We start from the raw sequence: 27,576 nt of genomic DNA, 5'->3' as shown, positions 1-27,576 counted from the left end.
AAGTCCTAATTTCAAGGGCTAAATTTACCTTTTTTACCCTCTCCCTTAAAATAAGGTGGGCTATTTGAGGTTATTTGTAAAAACGTACTATGATATAAAATATTCGCCCACTAAAAATTTAAAACCCCTTAATTTCGCCAAAGGGCGAACATTCGCCCCTAAAATTATCCTTGGTGAGAGGTTCCACCCCTGATGCAAACCTCTCTTACCATGAAAAAATGGTGATGATGCTCCATTAATAAGGACCACAAAGGATACATTTGTAATAAATTGCATCACCCAGTTTATAAAGGGGATCTCGGATCCCATATGAGTAAGGATCATTTGAAGGTATGACCAGCTCACTGTATCATAGGCTTTTCGGACATCTATCTTTAGATCGAGACCCTTTAATATTTTCACCTTCATACTAGGAGCCCCTCTTAGGAAACTCCAACAGCTTGATGATTTTTTCTACCCTCTAGGAAAGAAAATTGCTCTTTTGACAAATGCACTAATAGAATTGGCTTGATCTTATTTGCAATGATTTCAGCAATGATTTTGTATGTGTAGTTGCATAAGGATATCAGGCAGAATTCATCAAAATACTGAGAGGATTAAGAATTAGGAATAAATGCAATGAAAGTGCCACTGAAAGGATCATGGATAAATCCCCTCGACCTGGAATCTCCCACATCCTTTAGAATATCGAGCCCAAAAATATCATACATCTCAGTAAAATACTCAATCGTCCATCCATCTAGCCCTAGACTTTCGTCCTTTTGAAAACCATGAAGAGTCTTCTGTAGTTTGTCATATGTAATAGGAACCATCAACTCCAAGTTTTGATCAAGCTTAACAAAACAAAGAATGAACCGGGCCAAAGTGACGATCTCTGGGAGTGTAGCTTTCGGGGGGGTTAAAAATGCTTCAGAAATGGGATACCCCCAATGTAACCATCTCCTCAAATGTAGAGGCATGACCATCGCAATATTATTAAGCAACCATATAGTGTTTTGAATTTTCCTACCTTTTGAATACTTCTAAAATTATTTTCTATTTTCATCTCCACTTTTGATCCATATCACTCGACTCTTCATATGCCACTGTTCTTCCTTTTCTATCAAGATTTTTTTTTTCATTTTGAATCATTCTATGCTTTCCTTCATCATCAAGGAATCTCATTCCTTAAGGAGATTGCATAGATTCTTGTTCAAATTCAATGGCTTTTATTTCTTCTTCTTCCCTTAATCTATTTTTTTTACCCATTCGATCGTGACTAATTTTATAACTTTGATATTGGACATGAATCTACTAGCTTACATGAGATATCATGTCCCAATTTTTAGTCAGCAGCTTTTTGAACGCTAGATATTTTAGGAATGGAAAGTTAAACTTGAAGGGGCTTCCAAGATTTTTTTAGGTCTCTCCTAAGCTCCAGGAAGATAGGGGAGTAGCTTGACTCCCCTCCTGAACTAATCCATCATATGTTCATGAATAAAAAATATATCAATCCTCTTGGTTACAAAATCTTCTCTAGTTCTTTTGTTCCTCCATGTGGGAAGAAACTTCCTTAACTCAAGATCATATAATAGAGAATCTTCAAGTTTGTGTACAAAGAAATTATAAATGGGGCCTGGGTGAGCTTGAATTTCCCATATTTCTGAGACCCCAATCAAAAAATTTAAATCACCTCCAAGCACTAGATTGCCCTCTTTCAATAGAGATGTTTTGAATAGAGAGACCCAGAACATAGCTCATTTTGAATGTGGATCATAGATGTTGATGAGACAAATATTCATGCCTGGAACGGCCAAGAAAACATCGACTCCCAAAATCAATTAAAAACCCCATGATGCGTAGAGCTTTATTGTTTCAGAATTTAAACCGACATTAAGACCTGTAGAATTTCCAGAGACACCGAAGGCCACAAACTGTCATCATGGAAGGAGGGATTCCAAGGATTGAATAATAATCTCACTGTCACCTAAATTTTCTTGTAGGAAGATAACATCAATGGGCTAAGAATTTACCAAGCACTTTAGAGCTAGTTTCTTCGGGGCACTAGCTAAACCTCAATAATTAAAAGACATGCAGATCATTTGGGATGGCCAATAGGGTCTAGAAAAGCTCTAAGCACCCCATGGATGGTTTGTTGAAAACCTATAACCACATCCTTACTAGCCTTTTCTTTTTCCTTTGAGATGTTTGAATTACGACCTATACCATGACTAGGTTTAGCAAGGGATCTAAAACTAAGCCCACCAATTATAGGTTGTTCTAGACGATTTGAAGAGGAATGGAGGAAGTACCTAGCATGACAGGAAATGGATGAATCATCCCTCACCCACAATGATGAGGTATTGGATGGGGAACGGGAGGGTGGGATGAGGGGAGGGCACATGCAATATGATTGACATTATGGATTGATAAAATGATAGGGGAAATAATCAAATTATCAAATAACATAGAAATAGACCCGACAAAATTAAACAAATAAGAGGCATGGGGCGAGATGAAAGAATACCTTGGAGTCCATCATTGGAAGAGATAGGGACAATCCCAGGAATATGCACTACTTTGTTGATGGAGTCACGAGCATCCTCATTGAGCATCATCTTCTCCTCCCGAGGTGTTAAAACCATTCTACAGAGAGCCATCAAATTGGCATCAATTTCCTAAACGATTTGACATTCAACCCTACTTCTTTCTATCTAGGCCCCCATGAGGGAGGGGAGGAGAACATTTTCCACTATAAATGTAAATAGAAATCTTCAATCACGTGAAACAATTCATGACAATGGCTTCATCTGAAAGGGATTCCCTCATAATCCAAAACTTGAGTATGGGTTACCCTTCAAAATGTGAGCTTCATTTCCAATAGCAATCCTTCATTTATATAAATATTGACTAAGATCTGAGCTATATAAAGTTGATTTGAGACTTTGAAAGAAAGGTTTGCATCCATATCTGACCCCAAACTATTCCCAATTCTTTTGAAGACATCTGATGACCAGTACTAAGGGGGTAAATGCAACAACCTTACCCGGATAGATGCACTACCTAATTTCTCCCTTTTTGCATCAAATAATGGCGTCCATTTCTTTAGAGGACTGGGGTATAGCTTATAGAGCGAGGACTTTCAAGTGCCTTATTTACAACTGAATCTGAGGGAAAGGTCATCATAAAGAAACCTTTTATAGTCATTTTATAATAGGCACCTCATCGCTTGCCATTTCCATTTCTTTGAAATGTAATCTGTGATGAACTCCGCAAAGAGCCACCCCCAAGCTCATCCAACAATCACCTTCTGAATAGCCTCTAATACTTCATCCGTCTGAACATCCTCCTCAAAAATCAAATCTTTCTCACTAGACTTCAACCTAACATTTTTCTTTTCCTTCCCTTCTTCCTAGTTGATGTATGCTCGTGTTCCTCCTTATCCCAAACTAGCATATCCTCGACCAAAGCCTCACTTGTTGTATATAAATTTTAAATTTATTCTATTAATATATTTAATATATTTTTTTGTGAAATATTAATACATATTTAATATATTATTTGACACTATGAAATATCGTTGGGGGACTGGGATTGTTAAGAGTCCATAACTTTAACTTGTAATTCCAACAAATCCTTGTAGAATTCTCAATAATTTTAACCAAAAAAGATGCCACAAAACTCTCCAAAAAATTGAAGAGAGCGTACAACAATCTCAAGTACCTTCAATAAACTTAACTAACACTATTATCAAATACATAATTATTTATTTTTTACTTAATTTAATTGTTTATTAGTTAAAGTAAAATTAACTTATACTTTTAAATTATGTTTTGTTTTTCAATATTTTAACTAAATAATATAATATAATATTCACTCCAATACTCTCTTCCCTTTTTCTTCAATAATATTTATCTATAATAAATATGTAATCTTCTTTTCTAAAATTTATATACAAATTATTTAAAAAAATACTATAATTAACTATGATGTGTACAAAAGTAAATAATATATATTAGTAACATCAATCCATCATAAACATCAAAAACACTTATTAGTCCCTGCCCGAGACGATCGATCGATCGTTGACCCTATATTAACCAGTTCTTTGACCAAAAAAATTTGTGCACTATCAAAGTTTAACCAAAGTTTATCTCTGCAAATATAGGTGTAAGAAATTTATAACCAAAGTTGTGAATTGGAGGTCTTATTGCACGCTTCAGGTGCCCGATGTTAAAATGAAATTTCGGTGTAATATTTTTACCCAAACTTTTCATTTGATTATCCGGTGTAATAGCTTTATCCAAAGTTTCCAAGGATGAGGTTTTTCAAACTTTGGTTAAAAGTTTTTTTACAATCCAAAATGTTTGCAACCATTCAATAAATTCCCATGAGGGTTTTCAAACTTTGGATACAAGATTTTTTCAATGCAGTAAGTTATGCAACCTGGCAATAAGACCTTCAAATTCAAACTTTGCATAAAAGTAGTTTTGGGATATAAAACATTGGTTAAATAGAGCATATGGAAATGGTCAACCCAAATTAATATTTTGCATGGCAGTAGCCACTTGTCTTCAGTTGGCCACTTGTCTTCCGTTTTTGCTATATGGCAGCGTGCTCGTCCTTTTGCAGATTTCTCATATACTTCTCAAATACTATATGGCAGTCTGCATACCTGTCTTTCCCTTCCTCTTTTTCATTTCGCTGCAGGAAGCATTACCATTTTTTCCATTTTGCTACAGGAGGCATCAGCTTGGCTCCTTCAGAAGTCTGGAGAACGCTGCTTCTTTTGAAGTCTGAACAAAGCTGCAAAGCAGTCTCAAATATATCATTCACAGGTGCGCATACTTAAATTATTCAGAGTAGTCACAATCTTAAATCTATGCCCATTCTATTCATTGTCATTATTTATCTGAAAACTTTAAAATATTAGTGTTCCGACGAGTGTCTCTGTTTGCAAAAGATTATGAATCTAAATATTTTTGGATTGAGAAGTACCAATGGTGAAAACAAAATGTATATATATCTGTATCTGTTTCTGCATAATTTCCGCATTACCATAGCCTGTATCTGCATTCACCGTTCATAGGCATTACCCGCAGGCATTCACTGTGCATAACCTTGCCTTACCTTTCGCCAGCGCAGACGAAACTGAGGTACGAGGGTGAGGAGCGTTAAGCAGACTAAAATGAAATATAATTTTTCTTGCTATAATTTCTAAGTTTAAAAAATATATAAAGATAAAATAAAAGCAAAAATAAAAAGAACTTAAAAATTACATTAAAAAAATATGAAAGTAAAGATAAAGATAACTTTGGATTAAGATTTAACGACCTTTTACATTTCATAGGATGATTTGGTGATTTTGACGGAAATGTTGATTTTGCTTGCAATAATTGCAAAGCTTATGAATATTAGCTATTCACCAGTGGAATCTATGGAGGAACGTGACTGTCATCTATGAAAACCGCTGGTTGCGCGGATACCTTTTCCGGTTTTTAGTTTTTTCCAAGTTATCATGCGGTGAATAGAGTTTTGCGACATTTTGAAGGAAGGTTTGGTACGCGAATTTTTTCCCTTTTATATTGTTTAATTATTTTATATTTTGGGATTCTTTTACTGTGAAATATACTTATTTTATATTTTGGGATTCTTTTACCGTGAAATATATTGAGATAATAGTATTTTATTATTTAAAATGGGTGTTGTTTGTTAAGGTGTCTGTAAAATTATTTTTACTCAAATTTTTTTATTTTTATTTTTTGGGAAAAGCAAATTTAAATTATTTTTTTATAGTGAAATGAATTCAGCATCATTAAAAATTATAGAGACATTACAATCCAAATTTTTCAAAATTTCTATTAAATTTTACTCAAAATCTTACTTAAATTTCCAATATTTTCTAAATAAAATTTACCTCTTTAAACTAATTTTTTTTAAATATATTTCTAATACAAATAAATTTATCCGTTGAAAAAATTCTCAGAATACTTGAATTATGTCTAACACATCCTGACTACATTTCAGACCAATTTAATTATATATAAAAACACAACCGAGACCAACCCTCCAAACCATTGAAACAATATTCTCTGACCATTTCTCTTTACTATTTTTGAATTTTTAGTAGGTTGAATTGAGGTCTGCAACATTTCGAGGGCAATGGCAAGTACGAAGAACAAAGTATTCCGTTTATCAATATCATTTGAGAATCTATTTATTCCAGTATAAGATAATAAAGTCAAAAATATATTCAGAGTACATCATTAACTTGATAGCGGGGACTTGGATAAAAAGTGATTGATGATTTGTTACGGTATTTTTTATATAGAGTCTCACTAATATAAGCATCAATCTAAGTAAAATCCATGATTTCTTCCCTATTTGCAATATTCCCATCCAAACATTTGGGGAGGTTTTTGTTAGCATGTGGTATTACTTACTCTTATTGACCCGCTAATGTTTTGGTTATCTGGTTTATATGGTTCATAGTAGTTTTATTAAATCTTTTGAAAGGTGGTCGTTCACGGTTTAAGTAGGTTTTCCATGCAACAGGGAAAGTGGCTTGCATCCAAGCCCATATGTCATCCAATTGTTTCTTGCTTGGGCATATATTTATTGTTTAAAAAGTGGTTTTTCATGCAGGAACGTGGCAACGAGGCTCTCTAAAAAGTTAATTCTCATTCTAAAATATACGAATTTGATATTCATAATGTAAAAAGTTAATTCTTATTCTAAAATATACGAATTTGATATTCATAATGTAGAATTGATTTTTTAATTTTGTAACTTATTCTAAAAGTCTATTGAAAGCTCTTGAAAAAGAAAGGGAAACATTGATTTCTTTCGCGTCTTCATTTAAGCCTATAGCATACACATAATATCTAATTCTTTTAACTTCTCTGCATCACACTCTCGAGCATTTCTGAATAAAGACCTCGCCGAAAGCGCTGTAGTTTCTCTGCTCTCTCTTCCAAGGACAGAATCAATAGTTCCCAAATTCTCCACAGAACAAATTACACACTGAAGTTGTACACTGAAGTTGTTTTATCCTAGAAAGCGTGATTGTTATGTGAATGAGCAAAGTTGGTTTAGATGTGAAACATGAGTGCTTAAAAGATTAAGTTTATGAAACGATCAATACCCCAAACATTCAACTTATATAACATATTAAATTGATACAACAATATATAATCTACATTTATTAAGATTTGTAATATAAAGATTGAAAATATTCAGGAACATAAATAAAAACTACTTATTAAAAAATAACAAAAAAATTATATATCACAAATATTATATAAAATTTCCAAAATAAAAAAATATATATCTAATTCGCCATAATTACATTTATATAAAAATAAAAGTTCAGCACTCTTTCTATTTCGTTTGAAGAGTACACCCATGTTCATTTTGAAATATTAAAATATATAATTTGTATTAGACTTGTCCAACAAACTGGGCGTTGTTTTATTACACATTCAAGTGAATTATGCGATTGTGGAATAAGATGCCTTTGTGATAGCCTTCTATGAACGCATTAAATTAATATGAAAATTGTATTTCAAAGGAAATTCGACTAAGTGAATTATGCGATTGTGTGATGCAGACAGCAAGATCTTTCAACGTCATGCAGACAACAAGATCTTTCAGGTAAGGTAGCAAGTTTGTTCAGGGAAGGCAGGTTTTTAGCGAAACAGAAAGTTTAGATATGTTGCACATATCGTTTGTATTGTGTTGTTGTTTTGTTCTTTTACTCTGTATCACTCTTTGTTAATGTGTTCTAGATTCTGAAGGCTGATTGCCATTTTTATGGCAGTGATTTCTCGCAAGATAGTCTGTGGAGCAGCCTTTCGCGTATTTAGCCAGTTTGTTTCTAAAAGTGTTGAATTCTTTCTATCCTACTACAGACTAGTTATGTATTTTCTTCAATTTTATTTCTTCGTACGAATAGGGTTTACATGTAGTGAAACCCTAACACTAAATTAATGTTGGTTTCCATTTTAACCTTTATAAATTAGGATCATTCAATTTTTATGTTTTTCTTATGTAGAAAGAGGGATCTTAAGTTATAATTTAGTTTACTAATCTTATTTTGTTTAGTTTACTAATCTTATTTTGTTTATGCGTACTGAATGGGCCAATTTACCCGAAGATATGGTTGTCTTCAACATGTATCTAAACAATTTTATTTCTCAATATTTCCACATATTTCGCTTCCATGGTTTTACATTCAAATATTACTCTTCTTATTTTATATTACCAATGTTTTTATCTTGATATCCCCAGGTTGAGGAGGAAGGAAATTTATGTCCTCTTTATTAGATATTATTCTCTGTTGCAAGTCTTTTTTTTTTGGTTTCCATAAATAGCCTCTTTTGACTCTTTACCTCGTACCTAAACATACCAATCCCCTATATTATTTTCATTCAACTTAATTCCTAAATTGACTTTCTCTTCCTTAGTTTACACGTCATACATTTCTCAATTCACTCCAAACTTTGTGTGAAGTTATCCTAACGTGAAGATAAAAGTGATTTGTTCATGATATCCTGCAATAGGGTTTTTGCTAGACTTCTAACCCTCCCATGGATACCATGTGTATAAAACAGTTATGAGCCTTAACAAATGGCATATTATATGGTTAGGCAGGGACTACACATCACATTACTAGAAATTAATAAAATCATAAAAATTAATTAAATTATAATTTTATTTTAACAACATATTATTATTGGCATAATTAATTAAAAAATAATATATAAATTGAACATATACACTTTTAAACAAATAATGTAAAAAATTCATTAGCATAGAGATTCACCCCATTTATCATTGAGCGCCTTCATGTGTAAATAGACTTTGATACAATACCATGGGCCAATACTATGGCTTATCAATTCCACATGTCCAAACAACCATTACTCATTTCATGTGACACTTGTTTATATGACATTTTTTTTAATTAATCAATTTAATTAAAAGGAAAAAAATGACAACTACTTTCAAGATAAATCTCAATCATTGATGATTGTACACTACTAACAATATCCTATAATATTCCATAGTGGTTAAATCCCTACCATCCACTCTTAATTATTGATAATTAAATTAAAATTCTAGAAACCCTATTATCAAATAGCCACACTTATAGACATAATTACCACATAATAATTATTAATAATTAAATTAAAATTAGAAACTATATTCTTATATCAGCACACCTACCAACACAATTACTAAAAATATATATAAAACAACTAAAATGAACACGCCTATCAACATAATTACATAAAAAATACATAAAGTAGGTAACATAATTACTTTTAAAAATATATACCTACCAACACAATTACAAAATATATATATATATATATATATATATATATATATATATATATATATATATATATATATATATATAACAAGTAAAATGAAGATGCCTATCAACATGATTACATAAAAAAATACATAAAGTAGGTAACATGATTACTTTTAAAAAATATATATATATACCCACCAACACAATTACTAAAAATATATATAAAAAAAGTAAAATGAACATGCCTATTAACATAATTACATTAAGGACAGCTAAAAGGTTAATACCTTGTCAAGATCGAGTTCAAGAGCTATTGAAGATGAACCCTACAGCCGCCGCTGCCTCAGCGCCCTCGGCCTCTGTTTGGCATCGGCTCTCTGCCGTTGAAGGGGAAGATCCTATCCAGATCAGAAGGACGCAGCATTCCTCATCACTTGAGAAGCAAGCATTGAGCAGAAAGCTGGAGCTAGAGCCGAACCCTAACTGCGAAGCTGCCGCCGTCGTCGCCTCCTTGTCCTCGGCCGCCGCTTGGCCTCTGAGCGGACTTGCTGCTGAAAGGGAGGCTAGATTCAGGATCTATTGGAGGCAAGAACCCGAGTTGAAGCTCCAAGCGGAGGTTGAGCCGAAGGAAGAGGCGAACTTCCATGCGCTGAGCACAGGCGCGCATAGCCATGGCAGCTCTGGCTCCTCCACTGATCAGGGGCCTCTCTACAGATCGGTCGCCTTTCCCTTTGCAGCGGATCCGAGTTGGAGCAAAAGATACCTTAGGCAGAAGATTTCTTCTCTCCTGCTGCCTCCTATGCGTCAAGAGATGGGAGACTCAAAAGATTCTGGCCCCGTGCTGCTCCAGAAATCTTTTGATAATTCCTCTGCCCCCTTTCAGGTTCAAATCGCACAGATCTTTGGCAAGACCATTCTACAATGGGTAAACCCTACAGATCTGGTGCAGAACCTCAAAGCAAAGCTGGAGCACAGACTTGGGATCCCCTCAGCCCTTCAGAGACTTATTTTCCAAGGTAAACAGCTCGATGATCCTCTTCCTCTCTCTTTTTACAGCATAAAAAACAACAGCTCTTTAGTGTTTTCCTTTCGCTTGAGAGGTGGAGCTGCTGGTCAATCCTCTTCTGCTCCTCCATACTCCTACAAAGCTGCAGTCCGCTCTAAGATACCCACATCCCCTGAACCTCCCAAACCCAAGCCTTTTTTGGTTGACAAATTGGAGGAGGTTCCCTCTGTTGAGATCTCCTACTCTGACCTTGCAGACGACACCCAAAAATTCGCTGAAAGGGCCATCATCTGCAGATTCAATGGGCTCTTGCCACGCTCAAAGGATCTTTATGACTGGATCAATGACAACTAGACTCACCCCTGCAAGGTTTATTTCTGTGCAAAGGGATACTTCATAGTGTTGTTCGATAATCCCGAGCACTACGAAAAGGCCTTAGAAGAAGGCCCTTGGTTCATGGGTTTAGCAGGCCTCTTCTTAACTCCATGGTTCCCAGACTTTGACCCAGCTTCTGCAGTCATCACTAAAACCCCTGTCTGGATCAGACTTCCAAATCTCCCAATACACCTGTGGCGCACAGAAGTATACAGGCAAATTGGCAACACCTTGGGCTGCTTTTTAATGGGAAATTACGAGAGGGAACAGCAAGGTCTCTATACATATGCTAGAATATGTGTGGAGCTTGATTTAAGCAAGGGACTGCCAGAGAAAATCAATCTCAAGATCAATGACACTGTTTGGACCCAGATTTTAGATTACGAAAACACTGCCTTCCGATGCCGCCATTGTCACCTAACAGGGCACCTGTAGAACTCTTGCCCATTGCTGACAGCAAGAATGAAAAAGGGCATCTTCGCAAAAACCAAACCCAAGCGTTAGGCTCCCTGTCCTCCGCCGCCAGCAGGGAGCTCTAGGCCCCCATGTTCGGAGGATGAGGAAAGCGATTCAGAACCGGACCAGGCGCCTCAGCCGATGGATCCGCCCACGGATACTAAGGGACACACCCATGTCACAGCAATCTCCCAGAAACGCGCCCATGAGACTTCCTCCTCTGAATCAGAAAAGGAGTTCCCGAAGATAGAGAATTCCAGTCTTCAAGTTGTTTTAGCTCATTCTCCCCATGATGGCTGGAAAAAAGTCAATAAAAAGAAAGGGAAAAAACACTGTGTTGTAGTTTCTGCCCCTGTGGGGTAAAAGTCAGTTTGTCAGTCTTTGCTCTCAAGTTATTTAATGTAGCTTTGAGATTGAATCTTTCCTCCGGGACCGAGGTTGATGGATCCATCATTTCCGGTCTGCTAGTCTCTTGCTTCTCTTGTTTGTACTATATTTTACTTAATAGAATTAGTCTTTATCGAGAAAAAAACATAATTACATTAAAAAAATACATAAAGTAGGTAAAGTAGACATGCCTATTGTAATGTCCCCGGTAACTTGTAATTCTAGATAATTACTGTGGTAAAAACAATATGAGTGATAACTTGTTATTATTAAAAGACATTGTTATTTTTTTTGAAAGTGAATATAATGGACTATTTTGCACATGTGTATTGATGAAATGCTGGCAGCCTCCAAAAGGAGGATTTTCTATTAAAAGAAAATAAATCAGTTATGAAACTAAAAAAAACAACTGCCTCTCACTCAAGGAAAAGTCTTGGGAGGAAAACCTCTGGGCTGTTGAGGAACAGGCAGAGGAAAGATTCCAGAGAGAGAGAGCAGAGTGGAAAAGTGGGTTAAGTCTGGTTGTGATCAGATAACCCAGCACAGTGGTGCATGAGTCTTGTGGAGGGCTGCAGGCCTGCAAGACGGCTCGGGGGGCGATCCAGTGCAGTGGATCTCAAGGTTGGGAGGTTAAGAGCAAGATTGTTGCAGGTGAACTTTGGAATAAGAGCGACAGTAGCAGACTACCAGGTATGCATCCTTAAATAGTTTTAATTGAGAAACAGGTAATGGTAGCATACAGACTGATGCAGTGGTCTGTGCTTCTTTTATTAAAGTAAGGAAATACAGTTTTTACAAATACAGATGTCTGTGCTTCTTATATTAAATTAAGGAAATACAGATATACATATATGCAGTGGTTTGTGTCTCTCTGAGTTACGGAAATACAGTATATAAATAGTTGTCTGTGTTATTCTTTAATGAGAGAATGATAGCCACAGTTATATATTTGACTGTGATTCTTTTACTGAGATAACGAAAGATACAGTTAAATAAGCAAACATTCCTTAGGCAGAAAATGAATAAATAACCTTAGCTGTTCTCAAGATTAAACTCACAACCCCGTCTGCAGGGCAGATCTCGGGGAATAAATTACTAAGTGCAGACTCAGATATAGAAGGACAAGTCAAAAACAGAGTTAAATCTGAAGTGAATAATAACCGTATGATACAACAAGAATTAAAAATGCAGTAGTGCGTTTACAGAACCATAAGATACGAATTATATCCAAAGAAAATTAACCAGTATCAATAAGTACAACTCTTATTAACATGCAGTCGTGATATCGTGCTCAGCACCGAGACTTAACAAGTAATACGAAAAGATTTGTAAAGAACACAGTATTGAAGAGCCAGGTCGCTAATAAAACAATGAAGCCGTGTAGCTGGAGTAATAGAGATCACCTTAGGAGTAGCAGTGAGGGATTTACTCACAGATAAACCCTATTCTATCGTTAAACTGTAAAGGACATCATATGCCGAGCGAATGAAGCGATAACGCTATTCGCAGGCCAATAACCATAAAATAACATTGTTAGAACTTGAGAAACTGAATAAGATGCATTTACTATTTATCAGACTTGGATAAAAACCATCATGCAAATCCATATTCATGTATGCGAGAAGGGCTGGACTTGCTTCCATTATTCCAGAAGCGAGCCGTAACCCTGAGACCGCAACAAGCAACATATTTTGTATAATATCCATGAGTATTGAAACAAATTGATTATAGTTTCATAAGACTGGAGAAAGCACGCAATACATATATTAACTTCACTCAAGGGAGTCGACAAAATGTCAAGAACAGAACAAGATGTATTCATGAGTCGACAAAAATGTCAAGAACCGAACAAAATACAATCATTACTGTAATAAGCCGTAAGGTAAAAGCCATAAGTTTAATAATGATAAACTGTAACACAGTCTGAGCGGGGCGTTACTGTTTGGTAAACCCCGAATCATATTAACTGCATGTAAAAAGAGAATATGGTATTGTACAGTAGAATACTTAACAGAACTTATTACATAATCGACTGTGTATTATCATAACCAAACAATCAAAACCCTCGATTGGCCTATGGCCATAAACAGAAATCATCTAACCCTCAGGGTTCCATGGAATTACAGAATCGGTTTGAGAATGCCGCCTGTAAACCACACCAGGAATTGAACAAGGGGGCAACAGACCTGAGGCACATGAATACCATACATGAGTCTCGTTCTGGCCATTGAAGACCGCCAACCCTCCATAACAGTTAACCCTATACGGTAATGCATACAGCATCGATGACTTACCCGGATGGTATGCGGATCGACCAGAATCTCCTTCGGATAGCAGAGAACGTAGAGTCCAAACCCTCCTGCACAGAACCACCATTGTTATCAACTGTACAAATGGTAAAATGAGCACAATAAGAACTGATAATAAGCCGTCAAGAGCCGACTGTAAACCTTGAAAACTTGCCATGGTCGAAGGGGTTTATACCTGTGCGAGTGACAGAACTGTGTGGTGGAGGAAGCTGTCGGAGGAGCTGCAGATGCATTGGGTGCAAATGAACCAAGACCGAAGAACCCGGCAGACCATATAATGTCAACCAAACCCTTAAAGCAATCAGCGCCATCCGATCTGAAGGAGTGATCGCCATCGTCCGTTTGAGCGGGAGTGTGGGCACACAAACCAAATGTACAACCCTCCGCGTGTTCACATGGCTTCACATGGCTCGTAGCCACCTGGCCACGGAACGGTGAGTTGGATTAACCTCCGCTCACCATGTGGCACCGTGAGTTAATGAACCATCAATCAAACATTAAGACTGTCACAAAGTATTGTGCGGGTAGGTAAAATGTAATTCCAATGCATAGCAAGTAACGTGTAAGGGGTTAAAACCATACACCATATATCACCATGTTTTAACAAGTTGTCTGCGCGTATAAAACAGAATATAGCATATACCATGGTGACTCCTAGGTGTTAGGTAACATAAAATTTTTTTTTATGGTATAAGTTAAGATGGGATCGTGACAATGTGGTATCAGAGCAGAGGTTTCAAAACTGTGGCCTCTGGAAGAGCAAAGATTATCTTAAATGTATATATAGTAACAATGCAACTAATTGCCTTTCTTGTGTACCATCAGGAGAACCATACAGAGACAGCTACCTGCTAACAGTTAATAGAAGATGGAGGAAATGCCGGGAGCTGGCGGCATCCCTCAAGAAAATGCAGGGCTGTGGGTACAGCTTGGTGCTGAGACACGCAGTACCAATCAGGCAATACTGCAAACTGTTCAGGAGCTGAAAGGTGAGATGGCGCGTCTACGAGAGGACAATGCGCGATTAACAATGGAACAAGAAAGAATACTGAAAAGCTTGTCAGATAAACAAAACCCACCCTTAGCCAGCCCTAGTGCAGAACAGCAAAGGGGCACTGAGGAACGGGATTACGCACCTGAGCTTTCTGAAGAACAGGAAGACCATTCTGATAATGTACAAGAGCAACAAACCTTCAAGCGGCAGAAAGTGGAATTACAGGGGGAATTTCGAAAAATCAAACCTCCACTTTTCGATGGAGAGCAGGAAGAAGCAGCAGAAGCCTGGTTGATTAATATTAATAAATATTTTCAACTTTATGAATATGACCAAAATCTGAAGGCGCGGCTGGCTATTTTTCAGTTGCAAGGCAAAGCCACCTTGTGGTGGGAAGAGATTAAAATTGTGAAGGGAGTAAGTGAGCAAAGCATAACCTGGGAGAAATTTCAGAAATATTTTAAGGAGAGGTATTTAACTGAGCGCTTTTATGATGAGAAGGCGCGAGAATTCCATGACTTACGGCTAGGACAACAGTCCATGGACGAATTCATAAATCGCTTCACTTCTCTGCTTCGTTATGTGCCATACATAAAAGAGGAGAAGGCCAAGGTGCAGAGGTTCGTGAGTAGCCTACCGGCTTATATAAGGGAACGGATTGAGTTTGACAATCCCCGAACTATGGATGAGGCAATTCGGAAGGCTAGAATTTGCTACCAGCAGAACAAACAAAAGGGAGAAATTCCAAACAGGAAATGGAATGAAAGAAAAGGTAGCAGAATTGCTGGAAACAACAAAGGCAGCCGCGGAAATGGTGGTAAAGGAGCTGGAAAGGGGCAGTTTAACAGAAGCACAAACAAGGGTACCTTCCGGCCTAAGCCAAGCGAGAGCAGGATCAGTGAACCACCTGCTAGATCGGAGGGTGAGGGGACCAGACCTCCAGTTCAGTGCTGGGTGTGTGAAGGACCGCACTACGCTAGAAATTGTCCACAGCGTAAAAGAACTGATCAAATATCTCAAGTTCATGAAGCTTCAACTGTTGGGGATGTGGCGCGCAGCGTACCAAGGATCAATGCAGCATTAGAGGACCGGCAGGCGGAATACCAACCTTCCATGGTGGAATTCGAAGGTAAGATTTCAAACCTTTCTGTAGCTGTACTTATTGATCCAGGAGCTACTTTAAGTTATGTTAGTCCAAAAGTAGTGGAACACTGTAAGCTACCACCAGAAAAGTTCAAAAACCCATGGTTGGTCCAGTTAGCTACGGGAGCCAAAAGGCGGGTTTTAGCTAAAGTTAATAACTGTTCTTTCAGTATAGCTGGACAGCCCGTAACGGCAGACCTGAATGTACTTCCGTTAGGCTCCTATGACATTCTTATTGGTATGGATTGGCTGGAAAAGCACTGGTCGTTGGTGAATTGCAAAACCAAGACCATATACTACAAAGATGATTTGGGGCAGCAGCAGGAATTGCAGGGAATTAAACATCCTGTTCAGATTCGACCTATCACTGCAACTCAGTTAGCTAAATGTATTAGAAAGAAATGTCAGATCTATGCCATACAAGTTGGCTATGCGAATCAGAAGGATAAGATGTCTGCATTAGACGATATTCCAGTGGTACAGGAATTTACAGATGTCTTTCCTGAAGAGGTACCGGGTTTGCCTCCAAGAAGGGACATAGACTTCACTATAGAGTTAATACCGGGGGCAGCACCAGTATCGCGGGCACCGTACCGGATGAGCATACCAGAGTTAACGGAGTTGAAAATGCAGCTCCAAGAGCTGTTGGAGAAACAGTACATTCGACCCAGTGTGTCACCCTGGGGAGCTCCAGTATTGTTCGTGAAGAAGAAGGATGGGACCCTTCGCATGTGCATAGATTACCGGCAGCTGAATAAGCTCACGGTCAAAAACAAGTACCCTCTACCCAGAATAGATGAACTCTTTGATCAAGTGAAAGGGGCAAAAGTGTTTTCCAAAATTGATCTGCGATCTGGTTATCATCAGATCAGGATTAAGGATGAGGACATTGCCAAAACTGCTTTCCGGACACGCTATGGGCACTACGAATTTGTAGTGCTACCTTTTGGTTTGACCAATGCACCTGCTACTTTTATGTGCATGATGAATAGCGTGTTTCACAGATTTTTGGACAAGTTTGTACTGATATTCATTGACGACATATTGATATATTCTCGTTCCCAACAGGAACATGAGGAGCACCTTAGATTGGTGTTACAAACTCTTCGGGAGCATCAGCTATATGCTAAGTTTAGCAAATGCGATTTCTTCAAAGAGGAAATTCAGTATTTGGGCCACGTGATTACGAAAGAGGGAATTGCAGTTGACCCCGAGAAGATAAAATCTATTATGGAATGGCCTATACCCAAAGACGTTGCTGATATCAGATCCTTTATGGGGTTAGCTGGCTATTACCAGAGGTTTGTGGAAGGCTTTTCTAGGATAGCCTATCCTATCACCTCATTGCAAAAGAAAGGAAAGATATTCAGATGGACAGCAGAGTGTCAACAGAGTTTTGACCGCTTGAAGCACCTCCTCACCACTGCACCCATCCTGAGGATCGCTGATCCTAATAAGGATTATGTGGTGTGCACCGATGCAAGCAAGGAGGGCGTGGGAGGAGTACTAATGCAGGAAGGAAAAGTAATAGCATATGAATCAAGGAAACTAAAAGAGCATGAGCAAAGATACTCTGCTTACGATTTAGAGTTAACCGCTGTGATTCACGCACTAAAGATGTGGCGACATTACCTTCTTGGAAAGAAATTTCTGTTGTTAACGGATCATCACAGTTTGACGCATTATTTCAGCCAACCTACCTTGAATGCGAGGCAAGGCCGTTGGGCAGATTTTCTAAGTGGGTTTGACTTTGAAATAAAGCATTTAAAGGGCAAAGAAAATCGGGTGGCAGATGCCTTAAGTCGAAAGGTTCATTGCTTATGTGAACTTTCAGCCAGCAGGTGGCGGAGTTCGCTGGTTGAACAAATAAAAACAGCAGCCAGTGACGACTCTGAATATCAGCATTTAAAACAGCAGGTACAGCAATCTGATAATGGAAAGTTACAGCAAGGGTACACATTGGATAATGCTGGATTGCTGTATTTTAATAAAAAAATGTATGTGCCTGATTCAAATGACCTTAAGAAGCTGATTTTAGATGAGTTCCACATCAGCCACTACACTGGCCACCCAGGGTACCAAAAGATGGTCACGGCACTCAAGAAAGAGTATTACTGGCCAGGAATGAAGAAGCAGATAGTGGAATACTTGGCAAGGTGTTTGGAATGCCAGCAAATTAAGGCTGAACATCAACACCCAGCGGGACTGTTGCAGCCTTTGCCTATTCCGGAATGGAAATGGGAAACCATTTCCATGGATTTTGTAACCGGGTTACCACGAACAAAGAAGGGCAATGATTCTATTATGGTCGTGGTTGATAAATTGAGTAAAGCAGCGCACTTCATACCGGTGCAGTCTACTTACAAGGCGGTACAAATCGCGCATCTCTTTATGCAAAATGTGTTCCGTTTGCATGGAATGCCAAAGGTAATCATATCAGACCGTGATGTGAAATTCACTTCCACCTTTTGGAGAACATTGTTTGCCGAGTTGGGCACTCGGTTGAATTTTAGCACAGCTTATCACCCACAGACCGATGGCCAAACTGAGCGAGTCAATCAGGTATTGGAAGACATGTTGAGGGCGAATGTAATGCTAAAGCCTAGTCAATGGGAAGAGTATTTGCATCTGGTCGAATTTGCCTACAATAATGGGTATCATACTTCAACCCAGCTAAGTCCCTTTGAGGTCCTGTATGGGCGAAAGTGCCGCACACCCTCAAGTTGGAGTGGACTGGAGGATAAGCTGAGTTTGGGTCCGGAAATGTTAAAAGACATGGAAGATATGGTGAAGAGAGTGCGAGCAAATTTAAAGGCTGCACAAGACAGACAGAAAAGTTTCGCAGACAGGAAAAGAAGATTCACAAAGTACAATGTTGGTGACCATGTGTTTGTAAGGATTCAAACCCGAAGGAGCACACTGCAGTGGAGTGGGTGCGCCAAGCTGGCTCCTCGATACTTTGGACCGTTTCAGATTTTAGCTAGAGTGGGGCCTGTGGCCTACCAACTTGCTTTGCCCAGTCATATTAAGATTCACAATGTGTTCCATGTTTCTGTCCTAAAGAAATATGTGTATGACCCTAAACATGTTATTCAATGGCAAGATGTGCGGGTAAGAATTGATCCGGTTGTTTCGATTATGCAGCTATATTCAATAGGAAATTGATTATGTGCTGGTTGTCTGCAGGTCGAACCGGAAGGCGAGGTCCTGGTCGAACCACAGAGCATTCTCGACCGGAGAGAAGTGCGGCTGCGGAAACGGGTTATTACCCAAATTAAGGTGCTGTGGCAGCACTATGGTCCTGAGGAGGCTACGTGGGAAGACGAGGAACCTTTCAGAAAGGCCTACCCGAATTTATTTAACGAGAATGGACATCGGGACGATGTCCAATCCCAGGGGGGGAAGATGTAATGTCCCCGGTAACTTGTAATTCTAGATAATTACTGTGGTAAAAACAATATGAGTGATAACTTGTTATTATTAAAAGACATTGTTATTTTTTTTTAAAGTGAATATAATGGACTATTTTGCACATGTGTATTGATGAAATGCTGGCAGCCTCCAAAAGGAGGATTTTCTATTAAAAGAAAATAAATCAGTTATGAAACTAAAAAAAACAACTGCCTCTCACTCAAGGAAAAGTCTTGGGAGGAAAACCTCTGGGCTGTTGAGGAACAGGCAGAGGAAAGATTCCAGAGAGAGAGAGCAGAGTGGAAAAGTGGGTTAAGTCTGGTTGTGATCAGATAACCCAGCACAGTGGTGCATGAGTCTTGTGGAGGGCTGTAGGCCTGCAAGACGGCTCGGGGGGAGATCCAGTGCAGTGGATCTCAAGGTTGGGAGGTTAAGAGCAAGATTGTTGCAGGTGAACTTTGGAATAAGAGCGACAGTAGCAGACTACCAGGTATGCATCCTTAAATAGTTTTAATTGAGAAACAGGTAATGGTAGCATACAGACTGATGCAGTGGTCTGTGCTTCTTTTATTAAAGTAAGGAAATACAGTTTATACAAATACAGATGTCTGTGCTTCTTGTATTAAATTAAGGAAATACAGATATACATATATGCAGTGGTCTGTGTCTCTCTGAGTTAAGGAAATACAGTATATAAACAGTTGTCTGTGTTATTCTTTAATGAGAGAATGATAGCCACAGTTATATATTTGACTGTGATTCTTTTACTGAGATAACAAAAGATACAGTTAAATAAGAAAACATTCCTTAGGCAGAAAACGAAAAAATAACCGTAGCTGTTATCAAGATTAAACTCACAACCCCGTCTGCAGGGCAGATCTCGGGGAATAAATTACTAAGTACAGACTCAGATATAGAAGGACAAGTCAAAAACAGGGTTAAATCTGAAGTGACTAATAACCGTATGATACAACAAGAATTAAAAGTATAGTAGTGCGTTACAGAACCATAAAGATACGAGTTATATCCAAAGAAAAATTAACCAGTATCAATAACTACAACTCTTATCAACCTGCAGACGTGATATCGTGCTCAGCACCGAGACTCAACAAGTAATACGAAAAGATTGTAAAGAATACAGTATTGAAGAGCTAGGTCGCTAATAAAACAATGAAGCTGTCTAGCTGGAGCGATAAAGATCACCTTAGGAGTAGCAGTGAGGGTTTTACTCACAGATAAACCCTATTCTATCGTTAAACTGTAAGGACATCATATGCCCGAGCGAATGAAGCGATAACGCTATTCGCAGGCCAATAAACATAAATAACATTGTTAGACTTGAGAAACTGAATAAGATGCATTTACTATTATCAAACTTGGATAAAAACCGTCCTGCAAATCCACAATCATGTATGCGAGAAGGGCTGGACTTGCTTCCATTATTCCAGAAGCGAGCCATAACCCTGAGACCGCAGCAAGCAACATATTTTGTATAATATCCATGAGTATTGAAACAAATTGAATATAGTATCATAAGACTGGAGAAAGCACGCATACATATATTAGCTTCGCTCAAGGGAGTCGACAAAATGTCAAGAACAGAACAAGATATATTCATGAGTTGACAAAAATGTCAAGAACCGAACAAAATACAATCATTACTGTAATAAGCCGTAAGGTAAAAGCCATAAGTTTAATAATGATAAACTGTAACACAGTCTGAGCGGGGCGTTACTGTTTGGTAAACCCCGAATCATATTAACTGCATGCAAAAAGAGAATATGGTATTGCACAGTAGAATACTTAACAGAACTTATTACATAATCGACTGTGTATTATCATAACCAAACAATCAAAACCCTCGATTGGCCTGTGGCCGTAAACAGAAATCATCTAACCCTCAGGGTTCCATGGAATTACAGAATCGGTTTGAGAATGCCGCCTGTAAACCACACCAGGAATTGAACAAGGGGGCAACAGACCTGAGGCACATGAATACCATACATGAGTCTCGTTCTGGCCATTGAAGACCGCCAACCCTCCATAACAGTTAACCCTATACGGTAATGCATACAGCATCGATGACTTACCCGGATGGTATGCGGATCGACCAGAATCTCCTTCGGATAGCAGAGAACGTAGAGTCCAAACCCTCCTGCACAGAACCACCATTGTTATCAACTGTACAAATGGTAAAACAAGCACAATAAGAACTGATAATAAGCCGTCAAGAGCCGACTGTAAACCTTGAAAACTTGCCATGGTCGAAGGGGTTTATACCTGTACGAGTGACAGAACTGTGTGGTGGAGGAAGCTATCGGAGGAGCTGCAGATGCATTGGGCGCAAATGAACCGAGACCGAAGAACCCGGCAGACCATATAATGTCAACCAAACCCTTAAAGCAATCAGCGCCATCCGATCTGAAGGAGTGATCGCCATCATCCGTTTGAGCAGGAGTGTGGGCACACAAACCAAATGTACAACCCTCCGCGTGTTCACATGGCTTCACATGGCTCGTAGCCACCTGGCCACGGAACGGTATGTTGGATTAACCTCCGCTCACCATGTGGCACCGTGAGTTAATGAACCATCAATCAAACATTAAGACTGTCACAAAGTATTGTGCGGGTAGGTAAAATGTAATTCCAACGCATAGCAAGTAATGTGTAAGGGGTTAAAACCATACACCATATATCACCATGTTTTAACAAGTTGTCTGCGCGTATAAAACAGAATATAGCATATACCATGGTGACTCCTAGGTGTTAGGTAACATAAAATTTTTTTTATGGTATAAGTTAAGATGGGATCGTGACAATGTGGTATCAGAGCAGAGGTTTCAAAACTGTGGCCTCTGGAACAACAAAGATTATCTTAAATGTATATATAGTAACAATGCAACTAATCGCCTTTCTTGTGTACCATCAGGAGAACCATACAGAGACAGCTACCTGCTAACAGTTAATAGAAGATGGAGGAAATGCCGGGAGCTGGCGGCATCCCTCAAGAAAATGCAGGGCTGTGGGTACAGCTTGGTGCTGAGACACGCAGTACCAATCAGGCAATACTGCAAACTGTTCAGGAGCTGAAAGGTGAGATGGCGCGTCTACGAGAGGACAATGCGCGATTAACAATGGAACAAGAAAGAATACTGAAAAGCTTGTCAGATAAACAAAACCCACCCTTAGCCAGCCCTAGTGCAGAACAGCAAAGGGGCACTGAGGAACGGGATTACGCACCTGAGCTTTCTGAAGAACAGGAAGACCATTCTGATAATGTACAAGAGCAACAAACCTTCAAGCGGCAGAAAGTGGAATTACAGGGGGAATTTCGAAAAATCAAACCTCCACTTTTCGATGGAGAGCAGGAAGAAGCAGCAGAAGCCTGGTTGATTAATATTAATAAATATTTTCAACTTTATGAATATGACCAAAATCTGAAGGCGCGGCTGGCTATTTTTCAGTTGCAAGGCAAAGCCACCTTGTGGTGGGAAGAGATTAAAATTGTGAAGGGAGTAAGTGAGCAAAGCATAACCTGGGAGAAATTTCAGAAATATTTTAAGGAGAGGTATTTAACTGAGCACTTTTATGATGAGAAGGCGCGAGAATTCCATGACTTACGGCTAGGACAGCAGTCCATGGACGAATTCATAAATCGCTTCACTTCTCTGCTTCGTTATGTGCCATACATAAAAGAGGAGAAGGCCAAGGTGCAGAGGTTCGTGAGTAGCCTACCGGCTTATATAAGGGAACGGATTGAGTTTGACAATCCCCGAACTATGGATGAGGCAATTCGGAAGGCTAGAATTTGCTACCAGCAGAACAAACAAAAGGGAGAAATTCCAAACAGGAAATGGAATGAAAGAAAAGGTAGCAGAATTGCTGGAAACAACAAAGGCAGCCGCGGAAATGGTGTTAAAGGAGCTGGAAAGGGGCAGTTTAACAGAAGCACAAACAAGGGTACCTTCCGGCCTAAGCCAAGCAAGAGCAGGATCAGTGAACCCCCTGCTAGATCGGAGGGTGAGGGGACCAGACCTCCAGTTCAGTGCTGGGTGTGTGAAGGACCGCACTACGCTAGAAATTGTCCACAGCGTAAAAGAACTGATCAAATATCTCAAGTTCATGAAGCTTCAACTGTTGGGGATGTGGCGCGCAGCGTACCAAGGATCAATGCAGCATTAGAGGACCGGCAGGCGGAATACCAACCTTCCATGGTGGAATTCGAAGGTAAGATTTCAAACCTTTCTGTAGCTGTACTTATTGATCCAGGAGCTACTTTAAGTTATGTTAGTCCAAAAGTAGTGGAACACTGTAAGCTACCACCAGAAAAGTTCAAAAACCCATGGTTGGTCCAGTTAGCTACGGGAGCCAAAAGGCGGGTTTTAGCTAAAGTTAATAACTGTTCTTTCAGTATAGCTGGACAGCCCGTAACAGCAGACCTGAATGTACTTCCGTTAGGCTCCTATGACATTCTTATTGGTATGGATTGGCTGGAAAAGCACTGGTCATTGGTGAATTGCAAAACCAAGACCATATACTACAAAGATGATTTGGGGCAGCAGCAGGAATTGCAGGGAATTAAACATCCTGTTCATATTCGACCTATCACTGCAACTCAGTTAGCTAAATGTATTAGAAAGAAATGTCATATCTATGCCATACAAGTTGGCTATGCGAATCAGAAGGATAAGATGTCTGCATTAGACGATATTCTAGTGGTACAGGAATTTACAGATGTCTTTCCTGAAGAGGTACCGGGTTTGCCTCCAAGAAGGGACATAGACTTCACCATAGAGTTAATACCGGGGGCAGCACCAGTATCGCGGGCACCGTACCGGATGAGCATACCAGAGTTAACGGAGTTGAAAATGCAGCTCCAAGAGCTGTTGGAGAAACAGTACATTCGACCCAGTGTGTCACCCTGGGGAGCTCCAGTGTTGTTCGTGAAGAAGAAGGATGGGACCCTTCGCATGTGCATAGATTACCGGCAGCTGAATAAGCTCACGGTCAAAAACAAGTACCCTCTACCCAGAATAGATGAACTCTTTGATCAAGTGAAAGGGGCAAAAGTGTTTTCCAAAATTGATCTGCGATCTGGTTATCATCAGATCAGGATTAAGGATGAGGACATTGCCAAAACTGCTTTCCGGACACGCTATGGGCACTACGAATTTGTAGTGGTACCTTTTGGGTTCACCAATGCACCTGCTACTTTTATGTGCATGATGAATAGCGTGTTTCACAGATTTTTGGACAAGTTTGTACTGATATTCATTGACGACATATTGATATATTCTCGTTCCCAACAGGAACATGAGGAGCACCTTAGATTGGTGTTACAAACTCTTCGGGAGCATCAGCTATATGCTAAGTTTAGCAAATGCGATTTCTTCAAAGAGGAAATTCAGTATTTGGGCCACGTGATTACGAAAGAGGGAATTGCAGTTGACCCCGAGAAGATAAAATCTATTATGGAATGGCCTATACCCAAAGACGTTGCTGATATCAGATCCTTTATGGGGTTAGCTGGCTATTACCGGAGGTTTGTGGAAGGCTTTTCTAGGATAGCCTATCCTATCACCTCATTGCAAAAGAAAGGAAAGATATTCAGATGGACAGCAGAGTGTCAACAAAGTTTTGACCGCTTGAAGCACCTCCTCACCACTGCACCCATCCTGAGGATCGCTGATCCTAATAAGGATTATGTGGTGTGCACCGATGCAAGCAAGGAGGGCGTGGGAGGAGTACTAATGCAGGAAGGAAAAGTAATAGCATATGAATCAAGGAAACTAAAAGAGCATGAGCAAAGATACTCTGCTTACGATTTAGAGTTAACCGTTGTGATTCACGCACTAAAGATGTGGCGACATTACCTTCTTGGAAAGAAATTTCTGTTGTTAACGGATCATCACAGTTTGACGCATTATTTCAGCCAACCTACCTTGAATGCGAGGCAAGGCCGTTGGGCAGATTTTCTAAGTGGGTTGGACTTTGAAATAAATCATTTAAAGGGCAAAGAAAATCGGGTGGCAGATGCCTTAAGTCGAAAGGTTCATTGCTTATGTGAACTTTCAGCCAGCAGGTGGCGGAGTTCGCTGGTTGAACAAATAAAAACAGTAGCCAGTGATGACTCTGAATATCAGCATTTAAAACAGCAGGTACAGCAATCTGATAATGGAAAGTTACAGCAAGGGTACACATTGGATAATGCTGGATTGCTGTATTTTAATAAAAAAATGTATGTGCCTGATTCAAATGACCTTAAGAAGCTGATTTTAGATGAGTTCCACATCAGCCACTACACTGGCCACCCAGGGTACCAAAAGATGGTCACGGCACTCAAGAAAGAGTATTACTGGCCAGGAATGAAGAAGCAGATAGTGGAATACTTGGCAAGGTGTTTGGAATGCCAGCAAATTAAGGCTGAACATCAACACCCAGCGGGACTGTTGCAGCCTTTGCCTATTCCGGAATGGAAATGGGAAACCATTTCCATGGATTTTGTAACCGGGTTACCACGAACAAAGAAGGGCAATGATTCTATTATGGTCGTGGTTGATAAATTGAGTAAAGTAGCGCACTTCATACCGGTGCAGTCTACTTACAAGGCGGTACAAATCGCGCATCTCTTTATGCAACATGTGTTCCGTTTGCATGGAATGCCGAAGGTAATCATATCAGACCGGGATGTGAAATTCACTTCCACCTTTTGGAGAACATTGTTTGCCGAGTTGGGCACTCGATTGAATTTTAGCACGGCTTATCACCCACAGACCGATGGCCAAACTGAGCGAGTCAATCAGGTATTGGAAGACATGTTGAGAGCGAATGTAATGCTAAAGCCTGGTCAATGGGAAGAGTATTTGCATCTGGTTGAATTTGCCTACAATAATGGGTATCATACTTCAACCCAGCTAAGTCCCTTTGAGGTCCTGTATGGGCGAAAGTGCCGCACACCCTCAAGTTGGAGTGGACTGGAGGATAAGCTGAGTTTGGGTCCGGAAATGTTAAAAGACATGGAAGATATGGTGAAGAGAGTGCGAGCAAATTTAAAGGCTGCACAAGACAGACAGAAAAGTTTCGCAGACAGGAAAAGAAGATTCGCAGAGTACAATGTTGGTGACCATGTGTTTGTAAGGATTCAAACCCGAAGGAGCACACTGCAGTGGAGTGGGTGCGCCAAGCTGGCTCCTCGATACTTTGGACCGTTTCAGATTTTAGCTAGAGTGGGGCCTGTGGCCTACCAACTTGCTTTGCCCAGTCATATTAAGATTCACAATGTGTTCCATGTTTCTATCCTAAAGAAATATGTGTATGACCCTAAACATGTTATTCAATGGCAAGATGTGCAGGTAAGAATTGATCCGGTTGTTTTGATTATGCAGCTATATTCAATAGGAAATTGATTATGTGCTGGTTGTCTGCAGGTCGAACCGGAAGGCGAGGTCCTGGTCGAACCACAGACCATTCTCGACCGGAGAGAAGTGCGGCTGCGTAAACGGGTTATTACCCAAATTAAGGTGTTGTGGCAGCACTATGGTCCTGAGGAGGCTACGTGGGAAGACAAGGAACCTTTCAGAAAGGCCTACCCGAATTTATTTAACGAGAATGGACATCGGGACGATGTCCAATCCCAGGGGGGGAAGATGTAATGTCCCCGATAACTTGTAATTCTAGATAATTACTGTGGTAAAAACAATATGAGTGATAACTTGTTATTATTAAAAGACATTGTTATTTTTTTTGAAAGTGAATATAATGGACTATTTTGCACATGTGTATTGATGAAATGCTGGCAGCCTCCAAAAGGAGGATTTTCTATTAAAAGAAAATAAATCAGTTATGAAACTAAAAAAAACAACTGCCTCTCACTCAAGGAAAAGTCTTGGGAGGAAAACCTCTGGGCTGTTGAGGAACAGGCAGAGGAAAGATTCCAGAGAGAGAGAGCAGAGTGGAAAAGTGGGTTAAGTCTAGTTGTGATCAGATAACCCAGCACAGTGGTGCATGAGTCTTGTGGAGGGCTGCAGGCCTGCAAGACGGCTCGGGGGGAGATCCAGTGCAGTGGATCTCAAGGTTGGGAGGTTAAGAGCAAGATTGTTGCAGGTGAACTTTGGAATAAGAGCGACAGTAGCAGACTACCAGGTATGCATCCTTAAATAGTTTTAATTGAGAAACAGGTAATGGTAGCATACAG

The sequence above is a fragment of the Pinus tabuliformis genome, chromosome 1_1 (assembly GCF_031772625.1).
Source record: "Pinus tabuliformis cultivar Carrire ecotype Pingquan chromosome 1_1, CPIR1, whole genome shotgun sequence".
Lineage (NCBI taxonomy): Eukaryota > Viridiplantae > Streptophyta > Pinopsida > Pinales > Pinaceae > Pinus > Pinus tabuliformis.
Note: the sequence above shows the minus strand (reverse complement) of the source record.